Here is a 12,748-nt window from a genome sequence, read left to right on the forward strand (position 1 = left end):
TACCATTTTAATATTTAGATATGAAAAAATGAAAAAGTTCAAAAAAATATTTTTAAATATAAAATACATAAAAACATAGAAATTACAAAAAATATAAAAAACTATAAAAATTGCAGACAAAATAAAAAATTATTTTCAAATTATAGAAACTATAGAAAATGAAAAACAAAACCAGAAAATAAAAAATTGTATAAAAAACACCAAAATTTATAGAAAAACATAGAAATTGCAAATAAATAACAAAAAATACAGGAAATTTTATAGATTATAGAAAACAGAAAAATGTAAAAAAAAATAGAAATTATAAAAAAGAACATTGGAAATTAAAACAAAACACTAAAAAAAGCAAAAAAAAACAAGAAAAATTAAAAACTGAAACAGACCATTTTTCCTCTAACTCACCATTCAAGGGTAATTTGGTCGTGAAAATTGTTATTATGCTGACATGGACACCTCTGTTAAGAAGCATTAACGATGCACTAACGGAAGGTAAGTTTTGGAAAATAAAAACTTATTGACATGGTGAGTTTTAGACATTTTGAAAAGTTGTGGTGAGTTTAAGAGAAACGTTAAAAACTCATGGTGAGTTTTAGACAATTTCCCATTATTTTAATATTTTTATAGGCATTCATTATTTTTTAAATTTTAATTATTTCATTTATTAATTAGTAATTTTTAATTATTAATTTATTATTTTTTATTTGTATTAATTCAATATTGTTTTGAAGTTGAAAATTATTTTTATGAGATAAATGTGAATTGAACTCAACATTTCCAAATAGTATGTTATAAGGGTAAAATAATAAAATCAGTGAATTTCATATGGTAAAAGGTTGATTCAACACAAGCAAACTTACTGATTCAGAGCCTCAAAAAAGTAGAAAAGAGCCTACGCTTCTTTTCAAATTTCAGATTTATCAAATGCCACCTAACTTTGTATTTTGTATTATTTTGAATTATTTGTATTGTACATTTTGTATTCCCTTCCAAGCCTAAGATTTCACTTTATGATGTGGAGTAGTTGTGAAAAACTCTCTGTTTTTTTTTTTTTTTTGTGCTTGTGACCTTGTGTATGCTGTAATTGGTTTAGGTCGACACCTCTCTCCTCCATCTCTTTAGATTTCAAATGCAATAATAAGCATGACAAGGATAAAAGTGTTAATGTTCATGTTCTCCTTCGTTGCAGGCTAATCAAACCTGATCTTTCCTTGAATTTCTAGTTAATGGAAGAAATTTTTTGAATTTCAGACTATAATGACTTCTTCACTCGACATCAAATTGGGATTCTTACCAGAAACCCAACTATTCAATCATCTTTTGGACCTGTATTCCAAGTGCTCGGAATTCGTATCTGTTCAGAAAATCTTTGATGAAATGCTAGAGAGAAATCTGATATCTTCTTCCACCTTGATCTCTGGATATTCCCAATCTAATACACCTCAGTTGGCCTTGAATCCTGTACCGTTTTTGCAGAAAAAAGGGTTTAACTTAAACCAATTTGTTTTTTCAAGTTTGATTCTAGTGTGTTCAAAACTGAAATGAGCTTGATTCTTACCGTCTTGCTGAGCTTTTTCAAACCCAACCGAAAAGTTTCGTTAGTTGGGTTTTATTCCTTGAACTGCCATTAGGTGCATCCAAACAAATTTTTTATCAAATTAGATTTTATTTTAAAATTTTAAGAAATAATGGAGGATAAATTTAACATTTTATTTTTTTCTATTAGTGCTTAATGGCAATACCAATTGTTAAAAATAGAGTTGTCAATAAGAATACTTTAAAAAATTTGCCCTTTATTTTATTCATAAATAATTCAAATCGATCGACAACAAAATAGCTGTCGCTTTTGTTGAACAATAGTTTAATAATAGAATATAGACCTAATTATTAAAAAAGAAAGGAAAAATAGAGCCATGATTTCGAAATTAACCACTACATACATAATTAATGGTTGGTTTATGTACACATTCAATTGGTTTTTTTTGTCGTGTTCATCATAAGACCTAAACCGTGGCTGACGCTCCTCCTGAATAGACTTTAGGCTCAATAATTTTTTTTTTCAAGACTCAAATTATATACTATAAGCAAATATCTATACTTACTCTCCATATATATATATATATATATACAACGTTATCTGTCAAACTCAAAGCCATTGTAGCCTATTTTTAATTCACAGCTTCGATTTAGCAACTCGACTAAATTAGTTTGGAGACTAACTGTTAAATAATTGTTTTCATTCATCAGTGTTGTGCTATTTGTTTTATTATTAGTTTAGTTGCAGCTAATTAATGGAATAAATAAAAACGAATGGAGCCTCTGCCTCACCGACATTCTAAGAAACCAATTTATTTTAGGGTAAAATAGAAAAAACCTCCCTCAAAATTTTTTACAATCATAAAAAATGTCTCTTTATTTTTGAAAAACTTGACAAAAACCTCCCTTTTGTCAATGACTAAGATGAAAAACGTTAAACTGATGATTAATTTTTTTTCTACATATCTATTTTACCCTTTTATAAATTAATTGTTTTTTTGTTTTTGTTAAAACACCCCTGTCGAGATATATTATACCTTTTTACCCTCTTTTATTATCCCAGTTTCTATTTTTCTAGCTTGGAGGAACGAACAAACAAGGGTTTTGAGGAACACAGCATAAGCCTCTTTATACTTTTCATTTTTATTTTTTTTTTTCTTTGCCTATTTTTCTCCCTCTTTCAAATATATTCAACCAAAGTGAGTGAACACAGCACAAGCCGACTTCTTATTCTTCCTCTTTCGGTCATTATTTTGACACTGATCTTTTGTTCATTGTTTTAACAGTATTTTAGTGCATACAGGTTTTAGTCATTATTTTCACGGTTCATTGTTTTAACAGTATTTTAATGCACACAGGTTTCGGTCATTATTTTAACAATATTGCTTCATTTTCATATGTATTCAGCGAGATGGTTTCTCTCTTTTCATTCAAATTCTCAGTAGTATTATTTTGTAGAATTTTAATAGTATTGCTCTATTTGGAGCTTCATTAAATGAGTCACTCGATTGATTAGTCTTGGATTTTTATAGAATTTTAGGGATCTAGAAAGAGGTCAGTTGGTTGTGATGGGTCTTTGATTAATTCACTTTTTGAGCTAAAACCAGTATTGAACTCATCATCGTCTCCTTAAACTCCTTGAGCATCTTCAAAACTTGCCACATCGTGGATCTCTGTTCTGGAGAAGTCTGGCGGCACGTGGTGGCTATCTCAAGAAGCATGGCTAGCAGGTTCTCTTCGCCAGCATCGTCGTCACTGACGGATCTGACCCAAGTAAGCAGATTACCGGATATGAGCAGGGGATGCTGGGGTGGAGGTTTTCCGGTCAGAAATTCTAGTAAGAGGACGCCGAAGGAGTAGACATCGGATTTGGAGGTGGCTCGATGAGTGGACTTGAAGGCGTTAGAGTCAAGGGTTTCATCATATTGGAGGTATTGGCGAGCACGACAAGGTAGTAATCGGTGAGACAAGCCTCCAAGTCGGGACCCATAAGTTACATTGGAGGACTTGAGGTTGCCGTGAACAAGCCTGGATAGTGGATGCTTGATGTATATACCACGTCCTCTCCTATTTTCAAGCATGAAGTCCAGTGGAGTGGAGTGGAGTGGAGTGGTCTGGCCCGTGTTGATCTCCAACCTGTGACATTATTTATTGGGGTAAAATACAAAAGGGTATAATGGGTGTTTGAAAAATAAATAAATTTTTGTATTTTACCCTAATAAAATAATAGAATAAGAAATTATGCAAATAATATGTGTATTTTAGACATATAAAAGCTTAAATCATTTGTTAAAATTAGGATATAAATAAGAAACAAAGATAGAATAGGAAACCGTTTAAAAAACAAAGGTATTTTAAAATATATATATATATATATATATAATAGTTTGAACATTGACCTATTAATGCATTAATGGGTTATAAGGATAAGATGGAAATTTGCCTAAATAAAAGGAGTATCATAGGTATACCAACGTCTGAACCAATGGCAAACATATTATAGAAAAATAAATGAAGAAAGAAGGATATTTATTTATTTTAATAAATTAATTAGCGGAGGATCCTGCGTTGTAGGGGCTTGTAAAAGTTAAATTATTGTATAGGAAAAATGAATTTGCAAAAGGTAAATTTTTTTAATTAATAATTTTTAGGAAAAATGATCTACTTAAAATAAGTATAAATTTATAGATAATAATATATTTAATTTAATAAAATAAAATAATAAATAAATAAATAAAATTTTCAATTTTAAAGTCAATCTAATATAAATAAATCAATTTTGTTGTTAAATAAAGAATACAAATCTTTTTTTCTCAATTTCCTGGCTAGGCTTTGGGCTTTATATGGAGGTCAAGCTTAGGCTCAAGATCTAGGCCCAATAATCTAGTCATGTTCAAGCTTGGGCTTGAATATGTTCTGTTGATATAAAGGCAAAGCCGAGCGTGGCCTATGAATAGGTTTAGTCCCGACCCAGGGTGGAGGCAAGGGGACACCAAGGAGCCATGGCCCCCCTATGGTCCAACAAATCCCCACTCTTCATCTATATTTTCCCACTCCCCACCCCAATGTTTGCCCCCCAATGACCATCCATATTTATTCCCCTACCCCCTAATCCACTTAGATTTGGCACCCCTCATAAAAAATTCCTAACTCTACTCTTGCCCAACCCAGACCTAACCTATTGATAGCCCTAAATTACCCCCCCCCCCCCCAATCCACTTAGATTTTAGCCCCCTCATAAAAAATCCCTAGCTCCGACCTTGCCCAATGCAGACCTAACCTATTGATAGCCATAAATTATTAGGCTCGGGGAGAAAGAGAAATAATTTGTTAGTAAAATACATTATTAACTAATTGAATAATTTATTAAATTAAATAAATAAAAATCTATGGATAATAATTTACTTAATTTTGTAAAATAAATAAATCAATTATTTATTGTAATAAAATAAATAAGTAGCTATTCATTTATTATTGGGACATGACTGGTCCAAGTTATCTAGAACCAAACTCGACCCATTGACAACCCTAAATATTGGGCACATGTTGAATTCAATAAATAAAAATTATAGATAATATATTTAATAAAATAAAATAAAACAATAAATAATTAATTAAGTTTTCACTTTTGAAGTCAATTTAATATAAATAAATCAATTTTATTGTTAAATAAAGAATACAAATCTTTTTTCTCAAATGTAAATAATTGTAATTGTAAATAAAGTATACAAATCAATTTTATTTTGTAGGTTGGCATAATTGTAAATAGTTATATATGGCATTGTTGTAATTTTTGAATATCATATACATTGCAATAAAGAAAGTAAATTTGTCTTATATGTGGCATTCCTGTAATTTTTGAATGCCTTAGAATCAATTAAATTTGAAGATTTGTCTTGTATGTGGTAGTCTTATAATTTTCAAATACCATAGAGACAATTACAAATTTGAAGGTTTATCTTATATTGTGATAGTCATGTAATTTTCGAATAACATAGGGGAAATTATAAATCAATCACATAAGGGGGTTTGTCTTTAAGTGGCATTCTTGTAAATTCTAAGGGAAAAAAAAGCAAAAGTTACTATTACATTCCATTTCTTGCATTCTCATTTTTTCTTCCTACACATTTCAACTTAGCATATGTATATAGATATATTATAAGAATAAAATGAAATTTTGTGTAAATAAAAATTAAAGAGTATTATAGGTAACAAAAGTTGGACGAAAGGGAATGGGAGTAAATCTTTTATATGTAGAGATAAAAAAAAAAAAATTAAAGTTTGATATAGAGCATTTTAAAAGTATTCAGCTGCTCAGTATTAATAATGTAGCTTAATGACCTGTTTCCAGGACATCCCAATTATATGTGTATTTTATTTGAAAATTGAGGGTTGGGAGCACGTGTGATTGGTGTGAAAAGTTCTTGGTGAGGGAATCACATCTTAAAGGGACTAAGCCACATGCGTCATTGAACAACTTCATAGATGCATTTTAAAGAAAAGTTTTGAAGTTCACGCTAGATCAGTTAGTAAAATAATTTAATAGGTTCAAAATATATAAATACATCGTTTTTCAGGGTCACTGATAAAGCCATATATTAAGAGTTAGTTGGATTTAAACGATGTAGATGATAGGATATGATGTGGCAATCAACATGTATTGAGAATATCAATACTTTTAACCTATCCCTTGAATAAATTAAATTTTCCTTTAAACTGTGATGAACAAACATGTGAAAAAAGGTGGTTTAACTTTTAAGCATTATTTAATGTCCAAAACACTTTAAGGCCCAAAGACAGACTAAAATATTGGACCATTGGGCTTTGGAGTTTTAAAAACACAAGTCCTGAAGCCTACAATGAAAGAGCATCTTCAATTCATTACAAGGAATCAAGATGATCAACTATGTGTGAAATCTGGATCATAGCATAGGTGTTGAAAAAGAATAGAGATTTATTTGCACTGTTGCAAAACTATGGTAGTGTAAATGACTTGGGTATAAATCTTGTTTTATTTTTATTTCAAACTCTACCTTATTTTGTTTGATTGTTGCAGTGTAAAGGAAGTAAATTGAGACAGAATTAACCAGAATAAAGTAAAGCCCAAAACAAAAATTAATCAGAATTTTCATTCCTTACATTTGTACTAGTACAAATAAAATAGCACTGCATCCAAACGCAGCCTAAGGAGGGATAGTGAAACTTAGGTCCCTAAATTCTTACTTGCAATATAGAGCTACAATGTATTATTAAATTCCATCACTAGCATTCTATCAGCATAAAACTAACTTTTTAGGAGACCATTTTCCCTCTCTTTTATTGTTAGTGAGAACGAACCAACAACAGTAGATTGTTGGAGAACTTCAAAACTTGTATTTTGAAGACACAATAAAGGAAAGGGAAAAAATTGGTCTGATAAATGTACTAAACTAAAGGAATGTTAACGACAAGAGCAAAGTGTGGGAACCTAAAATTATAGAGTAGCTTTCTGTTGCAAATGGAAGCTCCAGGACCAAATGTCACCACCCTCAATGTATAATATGGTTCTCTCTATTTTACCCAAAACTAATAAACCATCTTATTTAAGGTCTTGATCACCTTTGACCAGAAGTATATGATAGGAAAGCAAGTAGGGTTGCTCTCTCTAGTAGGAAGTGAACAAATCAGATTGGATTCGGATAGGGGTATATCTCAATCTGATCCAATAATGTAAATCCTACATCCAAATCCAATCTGATTTGATGATTTGACAGATCTCACAAAGATCAATTTGAATTTGAATCCCATAAGCATATTGGATATCTGAATCTGATTTGATGGGATTTGCTTACCCATAAGTATGTAAAGTTTAACAAATTTTTAACAGGAAAAAAAAAGAAATAATTAAAATGGTCTAAAAAACAAAAAACACAAACATTTCGTCAACCATATATATAGATAGGAGGTAATTCAAATTCAATCTGATTTTCAGAATGATTCTATTTTCAATTCCATCTGATTAAAAAAAATCTAACAAGAGGATACCCGAATTCAACCAAATAGGAACAAATTCAAATTCGGATTTGAATGGACCATTTGCACCCCTACTCTTTAGTTGAATTACAGATTTTTTTAAGGCTGTGTTTGGATGGGGTGTAAAACCCGGTTCGGTGTATTTTTACATTCCAGTCCTATTTTGCGGCCATTTGGATGGGGTGTAAAAATGCACCAAAAATCGGTGTAAAAGTGATTTTCGATTTTTTTTACTTCGATTACCGATGTATTTTATACATCGATATTTTCGATGTAAAACTCCATCGAACTAAATAAGGTGTAAAAACTCTGAATCAACCAACGAATCTTCGTCCCCTCTAATCCTCTCTCTCATCGTCGAGCACTTCGCTAGCACCCTACCACCGTTCTGCTGGTCACCCCTTCTCTTCCACTCCCTCCCTCTCTCTCGCTCTTTCTCTTCTTTTCTCATCGTCTTTCACAGATCCGAATGCCCTAATCTTAGAACACAGAGGATGCTCTTAGGCAGTCATCATCCCCATCTCACAATGAACAAAAGGTACCAGATCTAGAGCTCGCCACATCGCGGCCCTGTTCATGACTACAACAATTACCAAGTGGTTCTACTCGCATCATTCCTGCAACTCAAATGGGAATGGTACCTTATACACATCGGAACATTCAAATTCAAAACCCTAGCTCTGGCTCCACCACCACCAACATTCTTGCTCTGTCAACTCTCTAATCCTTCCTTCTTTACCCCCTTATCGGCATTCCAAGCCAGAGGCTTGGAGCTTCTTGCGTCGAGCCTCCACGCCGTACTTTCCAAACTGGGCAACTCCTCCCCACATGGATTCCACCTCGACTAGGACTACTTGGCCATTTTCGAAACTTGTACTCACCAACTGAGTTACTGCGTAAACAAGAGAAGCTACTAACCATCCGAGAAGCTGCCCCTCAGCGGCCATCTTTGGTTGGTTGCCGCTACTCCCAGCCGAACGGCTCCAAGAGAATGGCCATACATTGATGTGGAGCTCAGTTGTGTTCGTGCCACTGCTACTTTTCCTTTCTTTCTTCTTGTCTTTGTCTCTGTCTTCATGATTGTTGGTGGTTGTAGAGGATGTCACGGCTGTCCTTTCCATACAACCTTCTTGAAAATGTGCCCCCATCGCTTGAATGTTGAAAATACAAGCGGTGACTCGGATAACAAAGTTGTTGACTCTGGTCTTGGCCCAGGCTCTAATTCGAGTTCTGGAGTGTGCATCTCCTCTGATTGGCTTTGGGTTCTAAGTCAAGTGGGTCGGAGTGGTGGGAAGGGAGGTGGAGTGGGAGAAAAACTTCATCAAGTGGGAAGGAGGGGTTTCTGACCATCTAGAACTTGAACTCAGGCGAGTTGGAAGCGCTACTCCTCCTTCCACTATTGTTGGGTGAGAAAATTTTGTGGGTTGCAGGTGTTTGACCTTCTAGTTCAATTCTAGGTTTCTCCATGGATGCGATCATCGAGAGTCAGCCAGAAAGGAAGAGAAAGTGTGTGTGAAAGGGGAGAGGAGGGAAGTGGGGAGTAGTTTTGTTGTATAGAGGTGGGTGGTGTGAAGTTTCTTTCTTTCCTCGGGAGTCAGCACATGGTTCCGTGCAGTAGTTCTCATGTAGGCTTTTATTCCAAAATAGTTGAATTTGACATTAATAGGCATTTTTAATTCTGGGTGTAGTTTTACACCCATGTTAATTCCAAACACACATAAAAATTGCTAAGAAGCTTCTGGAGTCGATTACGTGACACTTTGGTTCATGGGCCCCGAACTGCCTTAGGTGTCGAGGTGCCTCTATACCGAGGTGACTCTTATGCCAAGGAGACTTTTATGTAGAGGTGGATTTGAGCTGAGGTGGCTTTGTGCCGAGGTGGGTTTGTACCGAGGTGACCTAGCACCCAAGCTCTGAAAACTATTGACTAGCCTCCTCTCTCTGAGTTGTCATCCTACGGGAAGATCGCATCCACGTGACCTTTACCTACTAGGTCATTCCAAATTATCCCTCATCAATTGCCCCCCAATCCTCGTGCCAGGGGTCCTAACCCGGTGCGGGGAGTTCATGACGATCCCAGGTGAATTTGGCATGAAGTCTAGGTGATATGGAGGGTGGACCGTTGGTCGGACCTGTTCGACCGTTTGGCTCAACCAGGAAGTGATCCAAATCACGTATCAGGTACGCGCGGACGTTAAGTCGATTATAAGCTACGCGGACGTCAAAACGCGCGCTAAACTGATTTCAACCTCAAGTAGCATGCAGCCGATTTTCCTAGGAGTCGTTGGATCATGCAAATCTTGGCCGTTGATCCCCGGATATACCAGTTATAAATAGGGGCCGAAGGGTCCATTTTCTTCACCACAAAACCGCAAATCCAAAGTCCTTAAGGTCATGTTCAAGTATCCCCGCTCAGTGTCAGCTATTCCCGGGTCCGAGGTCATCTTGCTTTCTTCGGTCTTCGTTTTGGTGAGTTTGCCTTCCTTTACTTTCGATTCCATTGTCCTTTCCGTTAGTATGTCTAGTCTTAGCTTAGATAGCCTTCTAGATTGGAGTGGTGAGTCCGCTGGGGCCGAGGTGGGTACCTCGGTATAGACTGCAGAGCCTATATGTTGGTAAGTAGCTTGTTGGGCTGACTTACCGGTTGCTCAGCTCGGGGCCAGAGTGGCCACACACTGTATGGTGCTAGGTATTCTATTCTTCAGGCTGCTTTATACTTAGATTTTCTTGATACTTATACTTGTTTTCTTCTTTTGGCAGGTGAACTCCTCAATCCACGCCCTGGCCTACCAGTTGGAGGTGAACTTAAAGCGAGCTCTCGAAGCCAAGGAATCCTCCTAAAGTGCCCACTCCGAGCTCAACTTAGCTTGCAGCGAGATAAACCAATTGAACAATGATGCGCGAGCTAAGAAGGAGTTACTGACTCTGCTGATGGTGGAGAAGAAAGAGCTCGAAGTGGAGAAGAAGCAACTTGAGGAGCACGAGGTGGCTCTGAAGAGAGAGAACGAGAACCTCGAGGCGTTGGTGATGGAGCGGACTGAGATTCTGCTCCAAGCGATGGAGGATGCCAAGGCTAAGGCTGTCGAGGAGTACAAGTCTTTGGCGGAGTACCGTGAAAAGAGTTGAGGTCGAGACAGCGGCTACCGCAAGGGATTTAAGCTCAGCAGGTGGTTGACCCGGCGTAAATTTCCCCACCTCGACCTCAACACCATCACCACATATAAAATCACCAAGGAAATTGACGTCGAAGCCGCGAAGGACCTGGACTCCGAGGAGGAGTGCGAGGACGACCCTCTCGATGATGAGACAACGGAAAAGGGGGAGGGAGTTGATGCCGCCGAGGACCACATGGAGACAAATCCGTTCGCCGATGCCACTACTGAGGATGAGGAGCCCCGAAGTGACTGATGCCTCTTTTCTTGGACCCCCCCTTTGTAAATACTTGATGTCCCAAGCCTCCGAGCTTGGTTAAACAGTTGTAATCTTTCTTTTCTTTTCTTTTTTTACTATGTACTTGAAGTGCTTCATCAATGGGATATAAGTTTTTTGTAAAACTCTTTGTGTGCAAAATTTTTCTAAGTATAAATTACACCCGAACTGGCGAGCTTGACTCAAATAGGAATAATCTAACCGTTATTGTACACCAGGGTGAGCAGACACTGTAGGGTGTGCATGCCTGACCTGTCTGTACCCGGGCTACTCTGTCTTACCCATGCAAAAGCGACTGGGTTTTAACGAGCACTTGCCTAAGAGGCGACCAGGTTTTTAAGCTGCCTATGCCGAAGAGGCGGACTAGGACTTCTCTACTCGTACCGGAGAGGTGACTGGGTCTTATATTGTGCCGAGGTCTCTTGTCAGCTCGGCACCATAGCCCTTGGGATTCTGGGAGTGACTTAAGGTCCTCTCTCCAGTTCGTCGTCCAAAGGGTCAACTCAAAGATCCTATGGACTTAGTCATTTTGCCTGCGTTGAGGTTTATAGGTACTATCTCCTAAGGTTATTGATGTTCCGGGCTCGAGGTACCTGTTTCCCTTCCATGGTCTCGAGCTCATAGGTTCCTTCTCCAAACACCCGTCTCACCCGGTAAGGACCTTCCCAATTCGGACCGAGCTTATGACCCGGGCGTTATAATACCAAGCTACTCACTACTGGTAAGATGCAGTTCGAATGTGGGCCAGATCGCGTGCCTCTTCGACGAGGTCCAAGTTACTTCTGTGCTCATCATCATTTGTCTCTCATTGTAGGCTTTGAGCCATAACGTTGGTACTTCAATCTCCACCGAGATCACAACTTCCGGTCTTGATGGTAGTCCGGTAGGCCCAGAGGACACTAGGTAGATCGTCTACCCACAACCCTTTAGCTAATGCAAGGTAAGCTTTCAATCCGCAGAGGATAGCCCTATTCGTCACTTTGGCCTGTTCGTTTGCTTGTGGATGCGCTACCGAGGTGAAGTTTTGCTGAATCCCCATCTCGGCACACCAGTTCTAGAATTTGATGTCTTCAAATTGCTTCCCGTTATCCAAAATTAAGACTTTGGCCAGTGCGAAATGGCAAACAATGTTTTTCTAGAAGAAACTTTGCACGTTCTGGGCTGTAATGCTCACCAACGATTCAGCTTCCACCCACTTCGTGAAATAGTCTACTGCCACGACTAAGAACTTCCTCTACCCGGTTATCAGTGGAAAAGGACCGATGATGTCAAACCCCCACTGCGCGAAGGGCCACGAGCTAGTAACATACTTCAAATCAGCAGCAGGTTGATAGAGGATGTTGACGTGTCTTTGACATCTATCGCATTTCTTGACGAGCTCGAGTGTGTCTGCCTTCACTATGGGCCAATAGTAGCCTTGCCTTAATCCCTTTTGGGCGAGGGCTCTACCCCCACAAGTGTCCTCCGCATAAACATTCATGGATATCTCAAAGTACGAGCACAGCTTCTGAGGGTCGCAAGCAACGTAGGTAGGGGAGAGTGAAGGATCTCCTATACAGTCGTCCGTCTATAATGACGTTTCGGATGATTGACGCTTTACCCTCCAAGCTGCATTGCGTTCTGTAGGTAGGGTTCCGTGGAGCAGATAATCAACAAGTGGGTCAATTCAGCTCGGTTCCGCTTGCAACACGGGAACGACCTCCTCTGCCCCCCCGAGGATGTTGGGCCGAGGCAGATCTTCTATGTACACGGTCCGCATAGTGTTGTCGTTTGT

The sequence above is a fragment of the Nelumbo nucifera genome, chromosome 1, assembly GCF_055504915.1.
Source record: "Nelumbo nucifera cultivar China Antique chromosome 1, China Antique-T2T, whole genome shotgun sequence".
Classification (NCBI taxonomy): Eukaryota; Viridiplantae; Streptophyta; class Magnoliopsida; order Proteales; family Nelumbonaceae; genus Nelumbo; species Nelumbo nucifera.